The sequence below is a fragment of the Dermacentor andersoni genome, chromosome 1 (genome assembly GCF_023375885.2).
Source record: "Dermacentor andersoni chromosome 1, qqDerAnde1_hic_scaffold, whole genome shotgun sequence".
NCBI classification, from domain to species: domain Eukaryota; kingdom Metazoa; phylum Arthropoda; class Arachnida; order Ixodida; family Ixodidae; genus Dermacentor; species Dermacentor andersoni.
In genome coordinates, this window is record NC_092814.1 from 335,789,531 (window position 1) to 335,814,882 (window position 25,352).

A 25,352-nucleotide genomic window follows, 5' to 3' on the forward strand; every position below is an offset into this window, starting at 1 on the left:
GCAGAATCGCCCCCTCACCTCCAGCAGTGCTGTTTCCTATCTCCGCACTTTCTCCCATGTATAGTTTCATGCTCTCCTCCTAATGATATTAACCCCTTCGCCGCTGTCGCTGCGCTCCCCCCGACAACTAGCGTGACTCCCTCAGCCGCCTTGCTGCCGCCGAATACATAATCTTGACTCACCGCACTCACCACATAACTTCAAATCTTCGCTATCACAGTTTCAACCCACCCGTTCAATAGTTTGCGCCACTTTTTCCAACGTACAGATGGCACTCCAAACTTGGGAGGACATGGGAGGTCTCACTACGCTCCACGGACCCGGCAAGGCAGAAGATCCCCGCCAGCCGGGCTGCCAGCGTCGTGGACATGTTAAACATGAACGTTTGAGTGCAGTGGGGTCGTGCGGGGACCCAGGGGGCCTGGGAGGTCCCAAATTCCTTTCAAAAATAAAGTTTTTTCCACCTCCTCCTCCTCCTCCTCCTCCTCCAAGAAGTAACTACCGAAACTAGGATAACTTTTACACAACTCTAACACAGCTCACTTTGCATACGTTCCGATAATTTTTTGCTGCTGTTTTCTCGCCCACACTGAACTTTTTTTTTTTTTTTTACGCATTGTGGTGCTTCTTTTCTTGCCCATTGTTTTGCTTTAAGAGTATTCTGCTTTGTGGGGACGTCGAAGAAAACCCCGTTCCTAAAATAAAAAAATCGGCTGAAACTGATACTGGCTCAGGGCCTTCAACCAGCGCCAACAGCCCTTCAATGGGTGCCATAGATAACACAACTACCGATTCATCTCTCGGGACAAGTGCGCATCAGAACGTTTCTTAGCTGTTATTAGAAATACTTCTGGTCAAAAAAAAAAAAAGAAATAGCGCAGGATATAGAAAAAATGAAAGGTTTTCACCAAGCGTTTGATGCGAGGTTAGGCTAACTTGAGACTAGAGTGGGGAATCCCCTTACAAAAGTTTTTAATGTGTTTTTTTAGAAAGTCTTTTGAATTTTCTCTATAGAACTCTATTGTGTTTATTTTGATTGCCTATAGAATTTTCCTATAGAGTTCCAAAAGTTATTTGGCCACCGCGTTCTTATAGGAACTCTAAAGACACATTTCTATAGAACGTTTCTATGGAGTTGCTTTAGAGATGCTAAAGACAAATTTCTATAGAATATTTCTATCGAGTTTCTTTAGAGATGCTAAAGACAAATTTCTATAGAATATTTTTATCGAGTTGCTTTAGAGATGCTAAAGACAAATTTCTATAGAATATTTCTATCGAGTTGCTTTAGAGATGCTAAAGAGAAATTTTTATAGAATATTTCTATCGAGTTTCTTTAGAGATGCTAAAGCCAAATTTCTATAGAATATTTCTATCGAGTTGCTTTAGAGATGCTAAGGACAAAATTCTATAGAATATTTCTATGCAGTTGCTTTCGAGTTCCTACAAGCAAATGCTATAAAAGCTAGGCCGATGTGTGTAAAGTACTTGCAATTTACCAAAGTTCTACTGTAGGCAATAAGGACTACAGTAAATGCAGCGGCAAAATAATTGGTGCTACAACCACAAAGTATTCAGTTTGAAATGTTTATTGCACTTCAGACTAGATACATGCTTCATATATGTGACATACACGCTTCAGACTAGAACTTGCAACACACAAACTGTAGCTGCCAACATGCTTCTCAGGTCAAGCTGGTGGTGCGAACACATGAAACACGAGGTAAAAAAATCAGTGGCAGACTTGATTACAGTTGACGCCTGGCAATAACAGGCTTGACTAGGACAAGAAACCATACCATTAAAACTACTAAATGAGTGCCTGTTCCAGCAGTGCACATTAAATGGTTGGATGCTAAAGCCTGAGAATAGACTGATATGAATGTGCACTGCAATGTTGTGTCAGCCTGACGAAACGACATAGCATTTTAGTCTGTTTCAGTGCAAAAATAACACTGTCAGTCCCTGCAAAAATGTGGCAAATAGTGGCTGGCTTTCCCACATGAGTACACCGTATACCGAAACCACACAGCATTTTAGTCTGTGTATGTGTAAAATTAGCATTGGCAGGCCCTGCAAAAATGTGGCAAACAGTGGTTTTTATAGAGCAGTACACCATATATCGTACAAAGTTTAAAAGCTTGTATTTCGTTTTAAGGGAAACAATTTTGAGATCAGAGCCAATATTCTAAAATTAGGGTGAGAAATACAAACCAGACCGACACACGCAATGACTAAAAAAGAGATTTAGCTCGGGAGCTCCTATGTAATGCACATGAACAGTAAAATCGTTTTTCTCGGCAGCTATGGAACCAAATTTGATGAGGTTGATACATTTAAAAATGTGTAAATGCAACGATATTTCTTCATTTTACCTGATTCCTCGCTGGAAAACTGCACAGTATTAATGAGATATGAATAAATAAATATTAAGTGAATAAGTAAACAAATAAATATTGCAGTTTGTCTTATCATTCCACCACCAGCATGACCTGTATGGAGCTTTGGCCACTGCTCACATGTTGCAAGTTCATTCTTACATGATCACCTGCTATTTCACTTCCCAGGAAAGGAGCGAGGAAAGGCTAGTTTTTGGCCTCATTTGGTCCATCTAGTAATCGGCGACGGTGGAGCCTGGAAAATACAATTGAAATTAATTTTCAAAAGGTGTAATGAACATTCAGCGATAACGTATTATCAGGCACAAACATGCGACAAATATGTATATATAGTTGTAGCATTATGCTAAGTTTCATTTCAGTATTTCAGAAAAAATTATAACAGAAAAGTGGCAGAGCGCCCCACCTCCCCACCATTCTGCCAAACAGCGGGGGTTCTTTTGAGAATCACTTTTGAGAATATTTTTACTTCCCCAAGAGTTTGTGACATCAGCACTGGGCCAATGTGCCTGGCACTAGAATATCATTGCTGATGACAAAAAGTATCTCCAAACGACAACAGCCTAGTCACACATTAATCTCATCTTGCAATGACAACACATTACCATTTATAACATAAGCAAGCAGGAACACCCATGAGCTGAGTCCTATACAGACGTCACACTATGCATAGGAAACAAATTTTTTGAAAAGAAGGGAATGACTTCATGGCTTCTATTGTTGAGCGGTAGACAAAATTAATATTCCATCCGCTGTTAGCCATAGTTGATATGTACTATGCTTAATATGCCAATAATAAATTTCTTACATGGAACTTGGGCAATCATGATGATGCATGTAAGTATCCATTGTATGGGGACCAACAATGTTTTGAGTTGTTTTCGCAAATTATGATGGATAACTGCCAATTTGTGCTATTTGGAACACAGTCGCAGTGTCACTGTCAGATACAATGGACACAGTATATTCATGCTTTTTGAGTTACTGAAACAATTAGTTTCTAATCTAGTACGGGTATGTACACTGATATGTATCCTAAACGCAATGAAAAGACTTCCCAATTGCAATTGAAAAGTTAATTCAGTTTTAATTAAAACGGGTCCTTCTTGCAACATAGCATGTGAAAAACAGAAAACAAAAATTATACTAATTATGTAACTTTGAAAATTGATTGCATAACTGCTCTATAGGTCAAGCAGAAAATCTGACAAGAAATAATGTGCCTTAAGCTAGTTGCAACAAACAAATTTGCTACTACGAATGTTGCGGACAATTCAGTAAACAGATTGTGACCCAGTCTTTTCATGTGGCATTCCTCAGCGATTTTGTTGGTCAATTGGTTGCCATAGCTAAACAAAACAGATGAACAGTCTGTATCTGGCGCGCAGCCCCAGTCCCATCGGTGCATGGTCAAGTGGGACGAACATACTGGTCCGGGGAGTGAATTATGGTGCTGTCTTAGGCAAGTATTGAGGCACCGGCCAATCTGCTGCATGAACAATTGACCAAATGTACACGATCGCAAGAATAGACTACACTATCCCTGAAAGACACAAGACAAATTTAGTGGTACCTAAGCAAGGCTTTGTTGTCAGGGTGCCTGTATGCACAGCAGTGTGCAAGAGAATTGAGAAAGGCAAGCAGGCAAGGGAGGCTTGCTCGGTGAAAGATACCACCAAATTTGTTGTGTGTGTCACAGGCAGTGTACTGTATCCCTTTCACATGTGGTCAAGCGTACATAGAGCAAACTGGCCGGTATCTTATGTGTATAAGAGATCACCATGTTTCATTCAAAAGACCAGTATGGTCGTCCAACTTGGCCGTACATTTCCACAACGGGGCTTCATGTTGGATTACAATCGTTCATCTGTTTTCATCCACCGTAAAAATTGACAAGTGAAATCGATGAGGCATACCACATATATAGTAAGACATGTGGGTGAGCCCCCATTTTTAATGCAACAAACAAAAAAGGCATCCTGTGTAGGTCACAAGGGATCCATATCAATCTGTGCCTATGTACTACTAAAGTAAATGCAGCATAGTAAATACTGACCTTCATATTAATTTTCAAGAAATTAAAGCTCATCAAATATGTATTTTGCAGTGGCTGTTATTATGGGAACAGATAAGTAACTGTAAAGATGTCAATGATAAACAATGGTGTGCACACTACGTGCTTAGACCTGTGACATATTCAGCCCACTACACTTCGAATTCCCACATGCACAGAAAACTGCACGAGATTGTAGCACAAGCAGAAAAAAATTATGCAAAAAAGGGGTACAGCATAGGAAATAGTTTTCAACGAATAAAACCACAATAAGAAGTCATAAATATACTACGTACAAGGCAAAAATTATATTTAACTTGCAGGTAAGCAACTTATGCAAAAGAAATACTAAACATCAGGAAAGGTTAGGTATAGTTTTATGCAGAACACAGTAATGTGGGCATAATGGTTATGCAGACAAATAGGCAGCAAGTTCAATGAAGTTGCATAAATATTTAGTATCTTTAGTAAGCTGCATTAAGTAATGTGTTGATAAACTTCACCATGAATGACACTAAGCCCACTTTGTGGAACACGTACATTTCATACACACCTGACATGACCATCCAGATCACACGCCATGCTGCTGCAGCCATATATCCACAGGGTCTGCATATCTGGGGGCTCCTCGATCTTGTAGTTTATGTTGTGGGTCACGGCCTCGCCACTACAAAATGAGTTCTATGTTAGCTTATAGCAGTGGCACAATAAAGCTGTGATATCGTGAAAACATGCAATGAGCACCTAAAAGAGTCATGAAAACAATGTCTGCACTAATGTGGAAAGAAAGCAAATGCTTGAAATCATCGAATGTCATGATAATAGGGACCTCTACATCAAATAAAATTTTGGACGCGCCGCAGCAGCAGATTACAATCTAATCTTAATGTTTTCTTTTTTCCATTACTTAGTATAGGCAACTTTCCCCTGTCATGTTTAGTTCAGTCAGTTATGTCAACACATCTTGTATTGGAAATAAAGCTGTACTAGTAGCAAGCTGTGATTGGCTGACATTTCTTTCCCTAGCAGTGTTCGTTAACCAAAAAAGTCGTAAGCAGAGATCGTGCACAACGTCGAAGCATTTATAAGTGAGGAAACGTCATTGAAAAAAGAATCGATGAAGAGGTAGACGGGTCGTGACTGTGCAACCTTAGCAGAAAAGCGGGAGCTCACGCACAGCTGCGGTGAACACGATTTCCGAAACTTTTCTCAGCGGAAGCAAACGCTTATCAGGATTATCAATTCCGCACTGTGGCAATAGAGTTGCGTACACAATTCTTACAACCAGTGCGTAGCAAGTATCAGCACAGGGTTCACTGTTGTCGTGGGTGTTCCACTTCCTACATTCGCAAGGCACTCTACACACACGGGAAGCACACACACAACACGCATGAACGCACGTGTAGTTGGCGAGCACGATTGCTTACCGTTTCAACAGTACGACGAGGTCGAAAGGCGCTCTCCAAGTTTCCAGTGATGCGTCTGCGATGTTACTTGCAGCATACAAGCGGCTGGGTAGTGGACGAGCTGATGCACGCTAATAATACACATTACTTCTTTGCGCCGTCCACCACTTTCCACGACAACCAGCGGAGACAAAGGGAACGCACTCCACGGCATGAAAATCGTTGGTCCACATTTAGCTGGCGCGCCACGCATACGACGTGTTTACAGCGAGACTCAAGCCATCTTCTGGCACTTTCGTGCTCGCGAACTACGTCTCATTTCATTACAGCAAATCTAATAACACACGATCAAACAAACACATCGAAGCAGCTCGCACAACCGTTGAAGACGGAGCAATAACAACAAGCCGTACCTTCGTATTCTACCGGACACGTAGAATACGAAAATACCGGCGCCGCCAGCGCCGCCTGTATAATAGTGCGGCTGTTGTGGCCTCCGTGATTCCTACAATAATATCCACTACAGCAGATCTTGCGCCACTTTGGGCCGAACTACATAGATATGTTGCGAGACAAGAAGAAACATTGACATGCTCATATTGTGTGCTATAGTTTAGGGCAGAAATAAACTACATGCAGTATTCTTGCTTTTGAATCGCTTATGCCGCATGCACTCAGCAAAAAGCATGGCCTTCAAGATCTGAACAATTTACCCTGAGTAAGCTATCGTTGGGGTGTGATTTTAACGATTTCAACCTCGGTCACTGGCCTTAAAGCCCTTACTGACTTTATGCGCAGCCGTTACCTGCACTACCTGCGCCCTCACTTCGTTTCTCATTGAAGTAACTTCCTGCTGTCGTTTAAATGTAGCCCAGAAATTGTCGACACAACCTCAGAGGTACACATGTGCAGTGTGTGATGTTTCCGTGCGCTTGTGTCCGTCGTACAGCAACAAATATACGATGATTTTTAATTTTACCCGTGAGGCACAGGTTACGTTTATGTGTTCCGTATCTTGCTTTCGTGGCGATGTGGTTATCGTGCGCGGATCGCGCTCATGTGGTCCGTGCCTTCTGTGTGCATTGTGGGACCCACGATGATTCCTCGAAAAAAAAAACTTCGTTTCTGCAGCGTGCATTTGTCGCATTTGAGTATCGTGTGCCAGAAATGTGCGGCGGCGTTCGATGTGTTCCCGCCCCAAGTGCTGCAGTCACTGCATGCCAGCAAATAGATATGACGCGGCTGCTAACGCGCAGTTTTGCTTAGTGTTTCTTGGTATACATCTTTGTGATTTACCTGCATATGCGATAGAAATTACAATGCGCGCTTCCATTATATTTCTATGGTTTTCCTCATTTCAATTAGTGTGATCTTCGCCTTCTTCAATGAGTGTCTCTTTAACGATGCTCTTGCTTGATAGTAAAAAACCTCTGAAATGCCGATTGCAAGAACCAGCGTCTTCCAGTGCCTTCCAGTGTGAAACCAGCGTGTCCTTTTTTTTTTATTATTGGCACTGGATCGCACTGGGTACTCTGGCGCTCGCTGGGACTCACTCGAGACCAGTGAGAACGCTGGGTAAGAGCTGGGTCACACAGGAAGAGACGCTGGTTCCACTGCCATGACGCTGGGGCGCACTGGTTTGTGCCGTACAGGCGCTGGTTCGCATTGGAAACTGCGCTGGTTGTGTTTGTGCCGCGCTGGCTCCAGTGCGCAACGACGAGCGCTGCTGAATATTAAATGCTTTATAAAATTTCATCACTTCATACTAGTCTCTTGTCCTAAATAACGCTATATCTTGGGGCTATTTCGTGTCGCAGCATGGAATAAAGGTGCGTGAGCTGCCTTGTTTATTCCTGCACATCTGCCACTGAAGATCAATTTCGTTTTTTTGCATTTTCCCTTTTGACAGGGCGGATAGCTAAATTCTTGAACGAAACCACGCAAACGCAGAGGTCGCCGCTTTTTTAGTAGTTCGCACGTAACGTATGACTGGGAGTTATCGCCATTGTTGCGGAGTGGACATGAAATCCAGAAGTCGTTCTGACGCGCTCGAACGGACCCCGAGTTCGAAGCCTACCGCTGCTTGATATTATCGCACCGATGACAAAGCTGAGGCGATTCATGCGCTTCCATTTTCCCTATTGTACTAAAAAGAGTTCTGAGGCTCCAACACACACATTTTAGCTTTCGCCAGCTACCCGCGCCGAGATCGGTCCCCATCGAAGCTTAGGCATAGCGTATCCGCCGAGTCCGTCTGCACGCTATCGGCGCGTCTAAACTCAAGAATAAAGAAGTCTAACAAGGATATATCACTCTATATTTCAGATTTCGCATCGGTGCTTTTAAATAAACAATTTTTTCATGTCTACAGTGCCAGCACAAGAAGTGAGGAGCGCCGATGTGACGCGTCATAAACGCAGGTATATGTGCTGTCGCCGAAGGCTCCCAGCACTAGCCTGCGCTTCTCTGACGACTATATATTCGACAGACGCGTAGATTGAAAGGCATCTCTGAAAAAGAAAACGTAGCATATCCCTCGCGTGAAGAACGAGAGACGGCTATCGAAATCGGCAGTAACAGCCCATTCATGCAGCGTCCGCGGGGTCGGTGATTCATTTAGGACTTTTTTCGAAGTTAAAATACCAATCGCAAGTGAAAGTCGATGTTATGGCACTTCCAAGCACGCTATTGAATACAGAGAGCAAATTTTTCTTTGTGGTACAGGCGTGAGTTTTAGTTGCTGGGCGATAGCGCATATGCCACGTCTGTGCAAGACTTCTCTTTGTGAAACTAAAACTGCTTCTCGATTTTGGTATGATAAATTATCTGCCGATGTCTGTCTGTTGGCGTGGTGTAGCGGTAATGAGCCGGGCTGGGGACTTGCAGGTACGACGATCGAATCCTAGTCTGAGCGTTTTTATTTTTACGTTTTTTTTTTTTTGTTTTTTTATTGCACTAAAACGCTCTCTGTTGCTTTGTGTGTTGAAAAAATAAATACAGTGTCCAGGCACCGCGTACCAGCGCCTCCCAGTACGCCGCGCCTGCCCAGCGCGCGGCACTGGACCCATAATCCGGCGATGCACTGGATACTGGGTGCTGTTTATAGAGTGAAAATATAGAACCGTTCTCAGACAGGCCGCACTTTAGCTTCTTTAATGTACTATAAACGTTCCTGTATAGACCTCAGTACATATGTCATATGATGGCATATTTTTAGAATGGGAGTGGAGAGCCAGTCTAGAGACAGGCCGTATGAGAAGTTCTGAAAACGTTCTATAAATTTCTCTATAGAATTTGGTACATAACATGTCAATACGACCTCTATAGAACTTTTATAGTGGATGTAGAGCCATTCTATAGACAGGCCGCATTAGAAGTTCTGAAAAGGTTCTATAAACATTTTTCTATAGAATTTGGCACATAAGATGTCAATACGACCTCTATAGAACGTTTCTGAAAACGTTCTATAAAAATTTTTTTATAGAATTTGGTACATAAGATGTCAATACGACCTCTATAGAATATTTATGGAGGGTGAATGGAGAGTCAGTCTATAGACAAGCCGCATTAGAAGGGTTAAAAACTTTCTACAGACATTATTTTATAGAATATTGTACATATGATGACAATAAACCCTCTATAGACCGCTTATAGAGCGTGAATGGAGAGTCAGTCTATAGACAAGCCGCATTAGAAGTGTTAAAAACTTTCTATAGACATTATTTTATAGAATTTAGTACATATGATATCAATACAATCTCTATAGAACATTTATAGAGAACAAATGGAGAGCCATTCTATAGACAGGTCGCGTTAGAAGTTTTAAAGACATTCTATAAAAATTACTTTATAGAATTAAGTACATAGGACGTCAATACACCCTCTATTGCACATCTATTGTGTGTGAAATGACTTGTTTCTATAGACAGGTTTCTATAGACTTCTTATAGAGATTCTATGCAGACGACTCTATAGATCGAGAGTTCCTATAGAGTCCCTTTTGACTCCATAGGAACTCACTAGGAGTTCTAAAGGAACTCTAAATCCATTTTCATAAGGGATATCTTGAATCACTCTAGTGACTCTGACAGACACGCTGACAATCAAGAAAGGGTTGTTTCCGAGATTAGCTCCCTCAGTAAAAAAGTTCATTTGCTTAATTAAAAAAATGAAGACCTGGAAAATCGTTTACGTCAAAATAACATTCTTTTGCATGGACTTAGTGAACCGGAGACGAAAGCAATGAAGTATTATTGAACAATGTTTGGCGCTTTTTCTCTGATAAATTGCAGCTTGACTGTCCAAATATTGAAAGATGTCACAGGCTAGGAAAACTTCCGAGCGGACAGATTCCGTTCTGTCATCATAAAACTCCTTGATTATCGTGATAAAGCCCGCATCTTGCAAAACAAATCTAAGTTGACCGAGTCTGATTTCCCGATAAGTGAAGACTTCTCGGCTCATGTTCGTTCTATCCGGAAAAAAGATTTGGGACGCAACAGCCTCTTTCCGTTCAAACGGTCAGGCTGTACGTTTAGGATTTGACCATGCTTTTATCAATAATATGCGGTACAACTGGGATAACCATACTAATTCCCTTGTCGAAGCATCTCGCACATCGAATGGTTTGTCGCGTAGCATCACTACGAGTGCTCGGTTACGGCCACATTGCCCGTGCAGTAATCTAAACTTTTTAAATGTTAATGCAAGAATCAGCATTGTCATTTGTTGAGCGTGTTGGTAAACCGACTTGGAAAGCATATTTAGCGCCAGCAAACAAGGATAGAAGGAAGCGCATTGTGGTGTCGTCTCCCTTCTGTCCTTGTTCGCTGGCACGAAAGATGCTTTCCTAATGCAAGAAGCCTAGTAAATAAGTATCCCGAATTTATTTCTTTAACTTCATCATACTCTCCCCATATTGTTGGTGTAACTGAAGCTTAGCTAAGTGGTGATATACGCGATGTCGAAAAAACACCACCAGGTTTTACCATCCTTAGATCTGACCGTATCAATGGTAGAAGAGGAGGTGTAGCTATATTTATTCGCTCTGACCTTCACTTTTCTGTAATTAGAAGCCCCGCTGACATAGAATCTGTATGGTGCAAAGTGTACTTGGGAAATGACTCGTTATACATTGGCGCTTTTACCGTCCTCCTTGGTCGCCACTTAGTCAATTGCACGTTTTAGGCACTTTCATGCACGAACAGGGCGTCCGTTCCTGCAATTTAATAATACTTCGATTTCAACTTGCCAGGAATTGGGGGGTCATCCCTCCCAGTTTCTTTACACACTTCACTAAAGCACACTTTACTAAATCATAGAAAAATTTCATTAACGTCCAAATGTGGCAAGTTACTGGAGCATATCGGCTATAAACATATAGCCGGGTTTCTTGAGTCGAACAACATCCTGTCTGCTTCTCAACAGGGTTTTAGAAAAGGCTCAGCACAGTCTCACAGCTCGTAGAATTCGCCCACGACATAGGCCAATCTCTCGATGTCGGTGACCAAATTGGCGCTTTTCTTTATCGATCCTTCAAAAGCTTTTGATAGAGCAGTTCACACCGAACTCTTGCATAAACTTTAAAGCATTTTAAATAACTCTAATATTTTAAGCTGGTTATCTATCTTTCTCTCCCAACGGTAACAACATGTACTTTTTAACTCTAGTAAATCCCCGACAGTAGGTGTATCCTCATGTGTACCACAAGGCTCCGTGCTCGGCCCTCTCCTGTTCTTACTTTACATAAATGATCTCCCTTCTATTACATTCTCAAAAATCCGCTTATATGCCGATGATTGTGTCATATAACGTGTCATCAAATGTCCATCTGATCACGTCACTCTTAACACTTGTTTCGAAAGGTTTTGCAGCTGGTGCAAACAGAGGCCGATGGCCATCAACATCAGCAAAACTGTCCTTTTATCATTTTCAAGGCGTCGTTCTATATCCCGTTTTACATACTCGTTTAACAACCAAACCTTCAACAGAGTTAACCAATATAAATAGCTCGGAGTTCTTTTTTCGCACGATACATCTTGGTCTTCGCACATTGAACTAACATGCAAAAAAGCTCTTCGACGCCTCAGTTATTTGCAGCGCACGCTCCTATACGTCTAATTTAGGAGTATGTCACTATCACATGGAATCCCCATCACAAAAAAGACGTGAAATTGTTAGAATCAGTACAGAAAAAAGCTGTTAGGTTTATCTGTCGTCGTTATGAAAGATATTTTTCACCCTCTCCCCACCTTTGTAACCTGAACTTAATCGCACTCCAGAAACTTCACCCCTTTGATTGTTTGAAGTTTCTGCACAATTATGCGTATTCACCACGTTGTTGTTCTCGGGATTATATTTAATTTGCAGCCCCCTCAAATACTCGTGCATATCATGCTCTAAATATTGTTCCGTACAGTACTCGTTCAGACTTGTTTTTGCACAGTTTTTGTTTTCTCGTACGATTGATTCAGTGCTAGAATGCTTTGCCCGGGTTTTGTACGCGAACGATATTTAGATGAATTTCTTACTACTATTTAACAGTTGTAATTCATCTGTGAAATTGATTGTTCTTTTCCTACTCCAGCTATAGCCAAATGTTTGGCTGCAATATGTGCAAATAAATAAAATAACGAGCACTCAACGCGCAATAGCTTTCTGTTTCCTGACAGAAAAAAGAAAAAAGAACAATAAAAAGCGGCCTTTTGGCGGTGAGTTGTCTATCAACGCTGATCTCGATAACACGCAAGCATTCACCTCTTCATGGCTACACCATGCCAAGCTTCATTCGATGTGCCCGTCATGACGACATTTGAGCACTTCAAGTACTCCTTGTCAACCCGCTATATCGCACGATGGAAGGCACACTGCACGAGTGGCATCGATAACAGCACAGCTCTCCGGAGACATTTCTACGCATCCATCCGGTCACTGCCTGCAGTGTGAACACATGCCGGCATTTGACGAGTCCCAGATTGTAGGAATATACCAGGAAAAAAAGACAGAGAAATACTCGAAAGAACAAAGAAAAGGACGTGCGTCAGAGCAAGCTTCCGTCAAGCTTCCGTCTGCTTGCGTGCATGGGAGAGATATTTCGCACTTGACACGGCAAGATGATTCACGTGTCTGCCTTTCTCCTTCGACTGTTTTATGCACGTATATAAATTCAATAAATGCAAACGCATTTACCAAGCCGATGACACGGGACTGTGTCGCCGTGCTGGCAGTAGCAGCCGGCTTTCGACATTTTCCGGACGACGCCACGAATGAACGCAAAGAGACGTCGCAAGTGCAGGAACACATTCGTTGCTTTCACCGAGCACCGGAACGTCGGCGATGATCTGTGCAACTCTCTCTCTCTCTCTCTCTCTCTCTCTCTCTCTCTCTATATATATATATATATATATATATATATATATATATATATATATATATATATATATATATATATATATATATACACGGCGATGAAACCAGAGGGAGGGAGAGAGTATACGGGTGGTAAACGGATCGCAATCTCTGGCGCCCTCTCAGGGCACCGCGCGCTGTTGAGTAATTGGGAAAAGGAGGCCGCGGGCACCGTAACTTCATGCAGTGTACCGTAACTGTCCCGCGTTTGCACTGGCAGGTGAACTGCCCGCGCAGCCACGGCGGAGAGGAGAAGTGAACATAAAACACATAACACACTGCGCACATGAACCGAGCCGTGCAGTACATACTGTTAGTCGCGTCGCTAGCACTGAGGAAACTTTAGCTCGGACCCAACTCCGACGCGGCCTATTCAAATACATGTAAAACGCAAAAACGTTTTTGAGAGATAACCCCTGGACCGATCTTAATGAAGTTTGCTGCATTTGAGAGAGAAAGTTAAATTCTAGTGACTGTTGGAAGCGGTATTGTGATTTAGGGCCTGAATTTCGTTAAAAAGATTTTCAAATATTCGAAGGTTTGAAAAAAATAGAAGCACGATATTTATAAATTATTAGCTCTGCATCAAGAACAGATATCGTGGTTCTGTAAACGGCATCTATTAGAACATTCAAAGCGGACAAATTTAATACATCATATTATATCTTAGGTGAATTTTTTACGGCGTATACAAGGGTTCTGCAAAAGCTGTATTTACATATTACTAATTCTTTATATTAATGTGTAACACACCAATTTTGTCCGCTTTAGATGTACTATTAGATGCAATTCACATAATTTTAACATCATCTTTAATTGCTGAGTGACAAAGTTGTAAACTTGATAGCTTCGTTTTCTGAAAATTTTCGATTTTTGTCAATTTTTAATAAAACATTGAGGCCCTAAATAAAAAATTCGATACCAACAGTCACTAGATTTTAGGTTTTGCTTTTAAATGCAACAAACCTCGTCAAATTTGGTGCAGTCGTTGCCGTGAAAAAGGAATTCTCATTTTACATGTATTTACATAGGAGTACCCGAACTAAGGCTTCCTCTTATAGACCGTTTCATCGGGCGAGGAGGATAGAGCGTGCGGAGAGCCTTTCCTCCTCTCTGGCTTGGGCGATCCGGCGTGACGCTGCTTGAAAGTATTGCTGTCGCGTGCTGCGGAACGATTTCGAGATGTTTTAGATCTTACTTTGTGAAATTTACGCCATGTTCGTTCATATAAGGTTGTCAGGGAAGCATTTCGGTGCATCGGTAGCTACTGTAGGCAGAAATATGTCTTGGGGGCGCAAAAAATGTGACGCGCATAATCAGCCGCGGTGTACGTGCATTATCAGTCGCGGTGCGTGTATGTGTTGTTTACTATATTGCTTATATCGATTTTAATTCAACAAAGAAAACCGGCGTCTCTGTATTACCAGCATTAAATGGTCAATCAGCTCACTGTCTGATCGATTGGCGTAGGGAGTAAAACAAAACATAAGAGCGCATGCTCGTGCACGGCCAACCTAAGGCAACCAGTAAACATCTGAGCGGCAGGCGCTATCAAATATTTGTGATACATTGGCATCGTTCTCACGCATTTCAAGTCTAGTATGCCTGAAATTACCATATGTCTACGCTAGCCTTGCTGCATGAGGCCCATGGCGCTGCTCAACACAGCGATCCTTGCGGTTGGTGAGCCAGCACGATACATATGTAAGCTGTGTACTTCGGCATTGCCTTTTTGGCCGGTATACAGCCATAATATATGACAGGGTTCGCATAAAAATAATGCGATGGCTATTTTTGAGCGCAAAATTTCCGTAATACGTGTGAGTGCGTCGTAGAGAACTGAACGAACACAACCGAAAAAAAAAAATTCGGTTATCATCCTCTTTCTCTAAAAAGCAAGAGAAAAACGGGCTAACGCCGCACAACGTATATAAATATATAACCGCTGATGCCGTATGCTTGGACCATGCGCTATATAGAACAAATATATCTGTAATCCAGCACCTACTACTGCTTGGGACGCTCGCGCAGTTCGTAAACGGTCACTTTGCTGGACAAGCTAAATTCAGACTGTAAGGTATGCTGCTATTACGAGCCAAAATTATTTTATTCATGGGTGGAAACCTCATCCATCCAACCAAGTAGTCACGCAATGTAACCTGCAGCGAACAGTTTGAACGCTTGTCAAAGTATAACATCACAGCTCCTATCGTAGCAGAACGGTACCCACGCTGTTACGATCGTCGCGTATGTTTCATGGCTCCTAAACCGCAGCTTAGAAATAGAGGATAATACTGCAATAAGGTCACATTAGTGATTGGAACATACAGAAATACACAATTGATCTCCGAGGCTGATTGTAGGCTCAAATATGCGCGCACACATCGCGCTGCGTGTTCCGTCCCCCTCAACGCCAGCAGAAATTCCGGCCATGACGCCTTAAGCCACTTCAGCACGTCTCACAGAACCGTTTACCACGTAGAAGACGCACGTCATACTAAACAGACCGAACGACCCCGAAAACAAACGCCAGAACCTACCGAAGAGCGTATACCTGCCATGCAAAACACCGCTTTCACCCAAGCCAGTATGGCGCTGCTCATAGGCGGCGCCACTGCGTTCACAATATGGCGGCGCCTACGAAAAAACGGTCTATAGGAGCACCCGAGCTAAAGCTTCCTCTCAAGAGGAAGCTTTCTAAGCTCTCGAATGCTTTCTTTCGGGTGGTCACCGCGCGCGTACCGCACGCGAAGCGTATGCACCGATGTTGAGCCCCTTCGCACGAGAGCGTGGGAAGAAGTTAGGAGGAAGAGCACTGACCGCTGAAGGGCGGTAATGTGCACGGTGAACAAAGCACATGCTGCCGTAATAAACGACATGTGGCCGTGCAACGGCACGTCGTTGTTCGGTCAGACACCTCTAACCTTCCAGTCGATGACTTTCTCTCGTGTCTAATGGCTTATTGGTTATGTGGGAGACGCCACAGATCTTGCGAACCGCCTGGCCATAGTAGGCAGCTGGGCTGTACACACCGGGTGATCGCGCTTCTCAAAACATTCTGCGATCGGCCAGCAGCGAGTAAAGGCTCGGAATAAGAGGCCTATAGTGTTTCGAAAAACTGGTTGCGAGCAGCTGTACGGCCGTGCAAAGGCCGGCGATTTCAGGTATTGGCGGCGAGGAGTTACGGAGTCGCCATCTATCGGAAGCGCCTCGCTGGCGTAGTATGAGGGATCACGCGGCGCGCTCCTCATAGGTTATGCTGTCAGCGCTCACTGAAAACACCACGCGGGAGCTCTCCCGGACATTTCTGTAAGTACTTTCGAAACGAGAAAAGTTTTTTACTGTCCAAATAATAATGTTGGGCAAACTGAAAGCACAGAATCGTTTACAGACGCTATCTGGTTACCGAATACGTACAGTGAACCCCACTGCGCGCGGTCGCCGCGATGGAGTCTCCCGAACCGGCTTCTTGCGTGAAGGGTAGGCAAACGCTGAGAGCAAACTATGTGAAATATGTTCTTATAGTGTTTGTATAACTAAATGGAGCGTAATAGAATGAAGCCTCAATGCAGCGATCGCACAGCTTCGCAGCGACCGGCTGCGCGTCTGCATGCTTGTCCGCGCACTGTTTCGCTTTCGCCGCGTGCACGTTTTCGCACCGTGCCATGAGCTTTAGGCCGCAGAATATGAGCATTTGACAGTATACAAGCAACCAATGTTGCGTGGGCGCTATCAGAGCTGTTCAAAAATAATTTCATTGTAGAGACTTCGACGCCTACGGGGACTGTGATGTGCCGTCGCGACCATTCGATCTTTCTTTTTTCTAAATTCTTGGACGTTTCAATATTATTTATCGAGCTGCGTCGCACTATATGTTTATCGGTGTTCTCAGCGTGCGATTTCCCACTGCTTCTTTTTTTCTAATCCAGTGCATTATTTCATAACACAAACATTACCATATGCCATGCTTTTTTTTAATGTGCTTCTTACCGCTCCCTTTCCACTGCAGTGAACTTGTCAGTATCTATAGCACTGACAAATTCATAGACCAAACCATCATGACATTAGTCGGGCAGCGGACTCGGTCGAGCGTCTCAGTGCGCGTTTTTCGAACATCGCAGACCCGGCGCCGTAGCAGAAATCTTCTTCGCGTCTGTGCTTGCTGCATACCCGAGTTGTAGCCGATGACTGTTTACTGGTTTTATGTTTCGCGAGCCAAGCTTCACGCAGCTTCTTGTCCTGCGGCTACGTATGAATAAGGCTGACGCCGGGCTCCGTTGCGTACGTCCGGCACTGCGGCACCGAGCAGTAGCCTACCATGTTGCGCGCCTTCAAAGGCAGCCACTACCTATTGTAGTGCTTTCAATCGTTGTAAAGGAGACACTCGAAGCGGGAAAATCTCGCCACTAAATGAGGACCGCAGCGTACGAGGGAACTTCTTTTCAGCTCGCTTCGGCGCTCCCGAAGCAGCCGACGCGGCCGCTATGTCCACGTGATCCCTAATAACACGTCACGCCGACGGTGGCGCCAGCTTTTCCAGTGGTGGAGCTCGAGGCCAATCGGCGGCAAATGACCGGCGTCGGCGAGGTCAATTACGTGTGAACCGGTGATGTACAGAATGTGCAAGTGGCAATTCTTGAAGTGTTTGTAAGGCGGACTGTACGGCCCATAGAGGCAGAAAAAAAAAACAAAAAAAAAAAAAAAACCAGAGGCACTGATGTCACTCGTTGTGGAGCCTCCGTGACGCCGGAAATTGACTTTACTCCGCCATCTTGTCGGGGAAGATTCTCTTGTCAACGTTTCTCGCCTACGTCGCGCAATCCCGCTAGGGTGGCCTAAACCACCTCCATACTACTACCGTAGTGAGTTAAGCTGATGGAGAGGCTTCAGGGTGGCCCTAACCCCGTGTGGCTGCGCGGACGCGCGCACCCCGTATACCGATCCGGTTGGATCCGGTCAACGTATTCAATCGTGATGCATGGCACCGCGGTACCGTTGCCAAAGTCACGTCGTCCGAGTATTGTGCTCTATAGCGTTGAAAGAAGTTGATAGTGAAGCCCGCAAATTAGACCACGGTTCCCGCCACTTCTGCCGGCTTTTCTGAAAATAAATCTGTAAATTCTCACTGTATTGCAAGAACACACAGGCGATGACCGGCAGGACGGGTTACGTACATCATGAAACATCGACATATGGCTATATAGCCTACCTGCGCAGTTTAATAAGAGAACAAACATGCATATGCCAGCCGTGGCTTGAGGCATTGTTTTGCTTTGCTGAACAAGGTGCGGGCGGCCGCGCACCGCTGAGATGTGACCAGCCACAGTGCGCCAAAGAGGAGGCGAGCAGAAGAGAACACGATCACATACCGGACTGCAGCTTAAGGTGTATCCTTCTCACGGTAAGTGAAGCTTCACGGAAACGAAAGTTTTGTGGTATCCGCGGCGCAGTGTCGTACAGTACGCGCGTATGCGTGCAGTAACAGGGCCCGCTACGTGCGAGCACCAGCCGCTTTATGTGCGCGCAAGCTTCCGTTCTTCTGTCGAGCCTTGTTCAACCTTGCACCGCATCCGCCAACCTTCCCTTCCCTGCGCCCCTCGGGCGCAATGATTTCTGCTGTAAATAGTGTTCGTCCGTTAATTACCCCCTCACAACTGCCGCTTCACTCCCATCCTTCCGCATGGCTGTATTCGCGTGCCACAAATGCATCGTCCGCTGTCAAAAGCAGGAATACTGCACAACTGTCACTGACCTGCAAAGCTTTTATGGTACATATTCTGAAGCACAGCGGATTCAGTCTGAGGCGGCACGTTAACACGAATCCACTGAAGACGGCAAAAATACTCCCTGATCGTTCTTCGTCCGGGGCGCGGTACGTGGTGTACGGCGTTGTATGCGCGTTCGTTTCACGCTTTTCACTTCCTCGAGATACCTGCAGCCACAACAACAGCAGGGAGAGCACGCTCTCGCTAACACGGCGGCACAAAACACTGCGATTAATGCAAACCTGCACGCACGACACCTTTGCCACGGTACGGGACCTACGGAGCAGCACACCAAACCGCCATTGTGCCCCGACAACATGGCCGCTACCGCGAAAAATACTACGTGACTTCCTCCACACTTCTCTCCTAGCGCGTGGACTGGGGTTTCCTTCCTCCGTGGAATACCGACTATAGCTGTCCCTTGCTCTAACATGTTCCTGAGCAGGCGTCCAAACCACGGTGGTTTCGCCTTTCCGTCAAGTTGTCCGTGTTGACACGATGCATGTGCTGCGCTCAACGCGCTGGTTCGTTTATCTTCGGACTCATCATATTATTCCAAAACTCGTTGTGAAATGTCACCAGTACTTGTAAAGCTATAAATTGAATTGTGGTGTTTAACGTCCCGAAATTGCACAGTGGGTTATGAGGGACGCCGCAGTGGGGCGTTATGGCTTAATTTTGACCGCATGGGGTTCTCTTTTAACGTGCACCAATGCACGGCTCGCGGGCAACTTGTGGCGCCATCCGGTGTCAGATGCACCCACAGCTGACAGCTGGCCTGTTCAGACGACAGCTAGCTAGCTAGCCGTGGAGCTGTGCTTTTATTGTAGAAATTTGGAGGATGGTATAATGTGCCAGATGTCATCGGTGCACTCACCTGTCGTAAAATACTGTAAAAGACAATCCCGCGATCCGAATATGCATGCTCTTAAACGTCGCGTAGATACCCTTCGTGCGACCGTAACACGCCTTGTAGCTAGCTCTAGGTTCAACAGTATTCCAAAATTAACGCTCAAAAAAATAAAAAAAAAGAAAAGCACCCTACCTTTATCACTCGCGCACAAGTTATAAGGAGCACTCAGAATTGAAAATATGCCACCTTTATTAAAACAAAGCGCTCGTTACGAGCACACAAAAGTCAATGGCTCTCCCCAAGTGTATCATTATTGTTTGGCCTTTTCACCCTCTCGCTGCGTTTTAACTGCATGGTCAGTTTCCTGCTATTTCATGCGTGTGAAAAGTGCATGCGTATTACAAAACGGAAAACGATACCGAATTCGCCGACCTCGAATTTCAAAGAAGCCGTAGCGCAGTACTCGTTTCCACCGGTTTTTCTTTTCTTTCTTACTTACTTTCCCGTTCTTCATCTTTCTTTTTTTGAAGCGTACGGTTGAAGGAAAGGCCGACTCTCGCGGAGATTTTCCAAACAGGTCGCAACGTGATTCTAGTACTTGCCTCGTGCCCCAGTTTTCTTTATGTTGGCGATCTTTGACTTATTGGGTGGGAGCCAAAGTAAACTGGAACGTCTGGAAACAAACAAGGAAGCGTACAGCTTCTTCTTGCATGTCTATGCACCACGCTCCCTTCCTACGACCTCGCCGCTCATAGGATATGCGACGTGTGGCTGAATACATCACCTTCCTGGAACTGTGTACATCAAAAACCTTGCATAATTTCCCCAAAGCCTTTCTACGCTCAAGAAATGGCTCTTTGCCACTTGTGAAGTAACCACGCAGGTTTGACGGCGGGGAGAAGTGTGCGCCGCTGGTAGGAGGTTTCCTGTACCTACTGGTGTAAACAGGCATGAAACGCGTCCGCATGTTGTCGTGGAGTTCTATAACACGGCATACTACAATATGGCACCAGGAGTAATTTTTTTCCCAGGAGGCGGAAAAAAAAAAGGGCCTACAAACCTAAGTGTGCGCGCAATATCAATACTTGGTGACCCGCACTGTCGCAGGTACTCGGGTCTCCGTAAGCGCAGAACCTGGACCGGGCGCAAAAGACCTCTACAGCCGGCAACGTGCACGCGGGCGGTGACTAGGAACACGCAGTGAGAAAATAAAATCGGCTACCAGCACAAGAGGCAGCGCAAACAACCGCAACCAGCGTGCACACGTCAGCAGAGCAGCGCCGCTCACTTGGCGCAAAGCTCGACCGCAGCGCCCTCACAGCCCCCTAGGAAAAGGTCGCGCCCGGCTCGAGAAGAGGAGTTGCGGAACTTTTTTTTAAAAGTATCTATACGCCTACACACCTTTCCGACAACAGTTGCTTGTACGCAGCTATGATCCGCGCTGGACTAGATGTTATATAACGTGCGTGAGCACCTGCTCAAAAGTTCTGCAGGAAGGTTACAACACGTGCTATGTGCGCCTGCTCGCAAACAGTCCAAGAAGCACGCGTTCTGAAGCCCGAATACAAACAGTGGCAAACACCTATGACCGGGACAGATGTGATGCAGAGCGAGGCCTAACTTCTTCGAGGAAAGCAGCCGATGCAGACATTTTCCACCTATACCGATACGCCTCAGTAAATGTGAGACCAGCACGTGACCCTTTCTTAACTGCCCCATTTCTGAATAACCGTATCCTACTGGTAATTACAATATTCAATTACTACAAACGCGACACAAGTGCCATGTTTTCCTAATGTGGATGTATGCGCGTCTAACATTCTGGCTCATTTCAAAACATTCCGTCAACATATCGGTTTAATTGGGGTTGTTTTCATTCACCTTACGTATGATTTTTACAGCGCAATTTTCCGCAAGACTTTATAACAACAACTCCTCCGCCAAGGTCTCTTGATGTACTTTGCATACCGCCAGGGCACCCTTATCAAGAGAACGACGAATATGCAAAGTAGATGCGAATAGAATGCAAGACCCGCAGCCGCGGCCTTGCAGAAATCACAAATAAATGCGACGAAAAGAAAATGTCCACAGAGACGGAAATCATTAGCGCAACCTCAGCGTATAAGTTGCACGTGCGCCGCATGCGGCTATATGGCATCATGTTTACGAGAGGGTATACTTTGCTACTGTGCCACGTGCTGTATCATTGTCCCATGCATGGTAGGCGACAGATGAAAAGCAAAATCTTGAGCGAGCTCCTTTAAAAGCGAGGCTTTCTTTGGCCCTTCGCCCCCACTTTGCCGGCTGCTGTCTTCCACGATGGAACGGTACCGGAGATAGTACAAACCGAGGCAGCCCGGGGCAACCATTATAAGCCGAGCGCAGATGCCAGCTCTATACGGTGAACATCTCTACCAGAAATGCGAAGCGGAACAGCGTTGACTATACCAGAGTCCTTCCATGTTTTTCTGGTCACGAAACTCCGCCGTCACGCTATGGGAGAGGTTCATATGCTGCCCAAAGGTGCCGCGACGCGGCGCCACTGTGCCACAGAGGGCATCGTTCGCGTACCGAAGCGCGTGCGCAGTGCGAGGCGAGCTGAGTGATCGGGTGCGTTATGTGCATCTGCTGCGCTATTTCTCGAGTGCTGGGCTGTTTAGTTGAAGTGGCGGGGTGGGACAACGATGCCGAACACGTGTTGCAAGTAACAGCTGAAGAAGTAGGATGTTGGTATCTCTAACAAGCCATTAAAAAAATTGCTGCATTTGTGATGTGGCTACTTGTGTTCGTTTAGAGTTGTTTTGCCATATGTTATGAAATGCTTATGCTTTAAACTTTCTTGTTTATAGAAACAATCGATTATGCATTCTGTATTTATTGCCATTCGTTTGCTGGTGTTTGTTTCCTGCCCCCCAATGCATATATCTCATGTTTGATGTTATTTCTTTATGCTTATTATATCAGTGTCATGCTTTTAACAAACTTCTTGCATTGTGAATGGTGGACCATTCGTGACCCGACGCCTCTGTGATGTCTGTACTTCGCTCCGCTTATTTTACATGATAAATAAATGATCGTGCTTGTATGTTGTTTTTGCACCAACACGTTCTATTTCTTTTCTTAATCGAATTATAAAGTTTTTAACATATTGTAAATAGTTGCGCATTAAGAACCAAAATACCTAGTCCCGTCGTTTCTGCGTTGGAACCACGAGCAGCGTGAATAAGTGCTGGGCTTTCTGACACTTCTAAACGACTGCTTGCTAAGGCAATTGCCTAATTACGATACAGCTAGTTTCAACTGTGCAAGTCCTAACACTTCACGTTCGCCTTAATCCGTTGCTAAAAGCCGCACCGAAGACATTTAGTAGCGAAGTTTGTCTTGCATTAATCCTACCTAAATCTCATTCAGAAATGGCATCGCTTTGCAGAGAAATCTTAAGGGCACGGAGCAGCTCCATTTCCTTTTCTTTGTTATTAAGTATTCTACGGCAGCAGACCTTTGCAATAACAATTTCATTCTTTTGATCTTATTAGATACTGCCCACAGTATGAGTCCTTCTCTGCCACAGTTTAACAGAAAGTGAACAGCTGTGCTCGGCGAACAATCTGGCGCTATGCGCCACGGAGAGTTGGCGCTTACTTACGGGTAAGCGGGGGTGCAACAGCCCACATATTTGCATCTGGTGATAAGTGGGACCACTGGCACTTTGTTGCGAATGTGTTTAAATTAAATTATGGGGTTTTACGTGCCAAAAACACTTTCTGATTATGAGGCACGCCGTAGTGGAGGACTCCGGAAATTTTGACCACCTGGGATTCTTTAACGTGCACCTAAATCTAAGTACACGGGTGTTTTCGCATTTCGCCCCCATCGAAATGCGGCCGCCGTGGCCGGGATTCGATCCCGCGACCTCGTGCTCAGCAGCCCAACACCATAGCCACTGAGCAACCACGGCGGGTGCGCGGTGTTCAATTTCAGGCAAATATTAAAAAGCGGAGCCCACCGAAGTGTTGAGGCGAACGGCGATGATGAAATCTGGACCGAGACCGCCCGGCCGTGTACTGCGGACGCATTTCGACGGGGGCGAAATGCAAAACACCCGTTTATTTAAATTTAGGTGCATTTTAAATATATTTAGTAGCGAAGTTTGTCCTGCATTAATCCTACCTAAATCTCATTCAGACATTTATTTATGTTTATTTAAATTTAGGTGCATTTTAAAGGATCCCAGGTGGTCAAAATTAATCCTGAGTCCCCCACTACGGCGTGCCTCATAATCGTATCGCGGTTCTGGCTCTTAAGATCCCAGATTGTAAAAAATTTTTTTGGTCTGAGACCGCCGCAAGCTCCATGTTATGAGCGGCTTTTTTTTTTCGTCCCGGGCGCTCATATGATGGCAGAAGACACGCTCAGGCAGTAATTTAAACATATTCAATGTTAAAAATAGTTACGTGAAACTAAAGCGATGGTTGAGGAAGTTGAGAAAGCTAGAATACCGAGGCTGCCCCACACACAACCACAGCGGTAGCGGCGTTCGCATGCCCTCTCATGCACGGTTGCGCCTCTAGCGGCGGGCGCTGGCTCTATATGAAACTGAGGCGGCAGTTTCGTGACCAGAAAAAAAATGGAAGGAATCTGACTATACGCAGCAAAGAATGGCCTGGAGTGGCTTCCAATTAACCGCCAGTGCACACTTGTTCGTAAATGCGTAGCCGGGCGGCGTCGATACGCAGTGCCATGACACAGCAGCGGAACGGGACCGCCACTGCTATTCTGGACTTGGAAAAATACCGCCACACTGTAAAATTCGCCATCTTGTCAGCGATGATTGGCTCAGAGGGCTGGTGCTACGTACGACGTCTCCGACTGGTTCAAAATGCCGCCGTTACAGAATTTGACAATATGGCCGAATTTGCCAATGCCCACAATAGCATCTCGTGCTGTTTTATGGTTGCAAACCAGTATACGTTGAGAAACACCTCGTGCCGACGAGTTCGTTTCAGTGTGTAGAATATGCGATGTATACACTGATTTCTGTCAGGCGTGTGTTCGAGCGCCACGCGGTTTCGTTGAGTGATGCGCTTCCCGGTGACAACGTATACAACTTCGTCGTGCGGTCCATATATACGGTAAATCCTCGGTATAACGAAATCGCTTTATTCGATTTTTTTATGTGGTGCCGACCACAGCGCATGTATTTAGACCAGGTTATTCGGCAATTGGCAGTATACCACTTACAAACTACAAAACAGGACATTCTAAAGCGGGATTGGTCGGTATACGCATACAAGATGACATTTTGCGTTTGCTCGTACTAGCTTGCCGGGACAAATAGCGCTGCCGCCGAGGCGACAATTTCTTGGAGCCAACTGTACCACGTGACGATAACCGACAGACGATGCAGCTGTTGACGGACGTCTAACAGAATTTCGCCACTCTCGTGTCGCACTGTCGATCGAGCGCGTG

At 44.9% G+C, this 25,352-nt stretch overlaps 1 protein-coding gene and 1 long non-coding RNA gene across 3 annotated transcripts in view; both read right to left on the minus strand.

Annotated features, from left to right (window-relative positions):
* LOC126516470 (DAZ-associated protein 2-like) overlaps window positions 1-25,352 on the minus strand; it is an 84,953-nt gene that overhangs the window by 26,289 nt on the left and 33,312 nt on the right. The gene's annotated exons all lie outside the window — the stretch shown is intronic.
* Window positions 1,574-6,251, minus strand: LOC126516471 (uncharacterized). The gene is made up of 3 exons (XR_007596056.2): window positions 5,880-6,251; window positions 5,006-5,119; window positions 1,574-2,634 (listed from the first exon to the last, which is right to left on the minus strand). It is a non-coding gene; the product is annotated as an uncharacterized lncRNA (long non-coding RNA).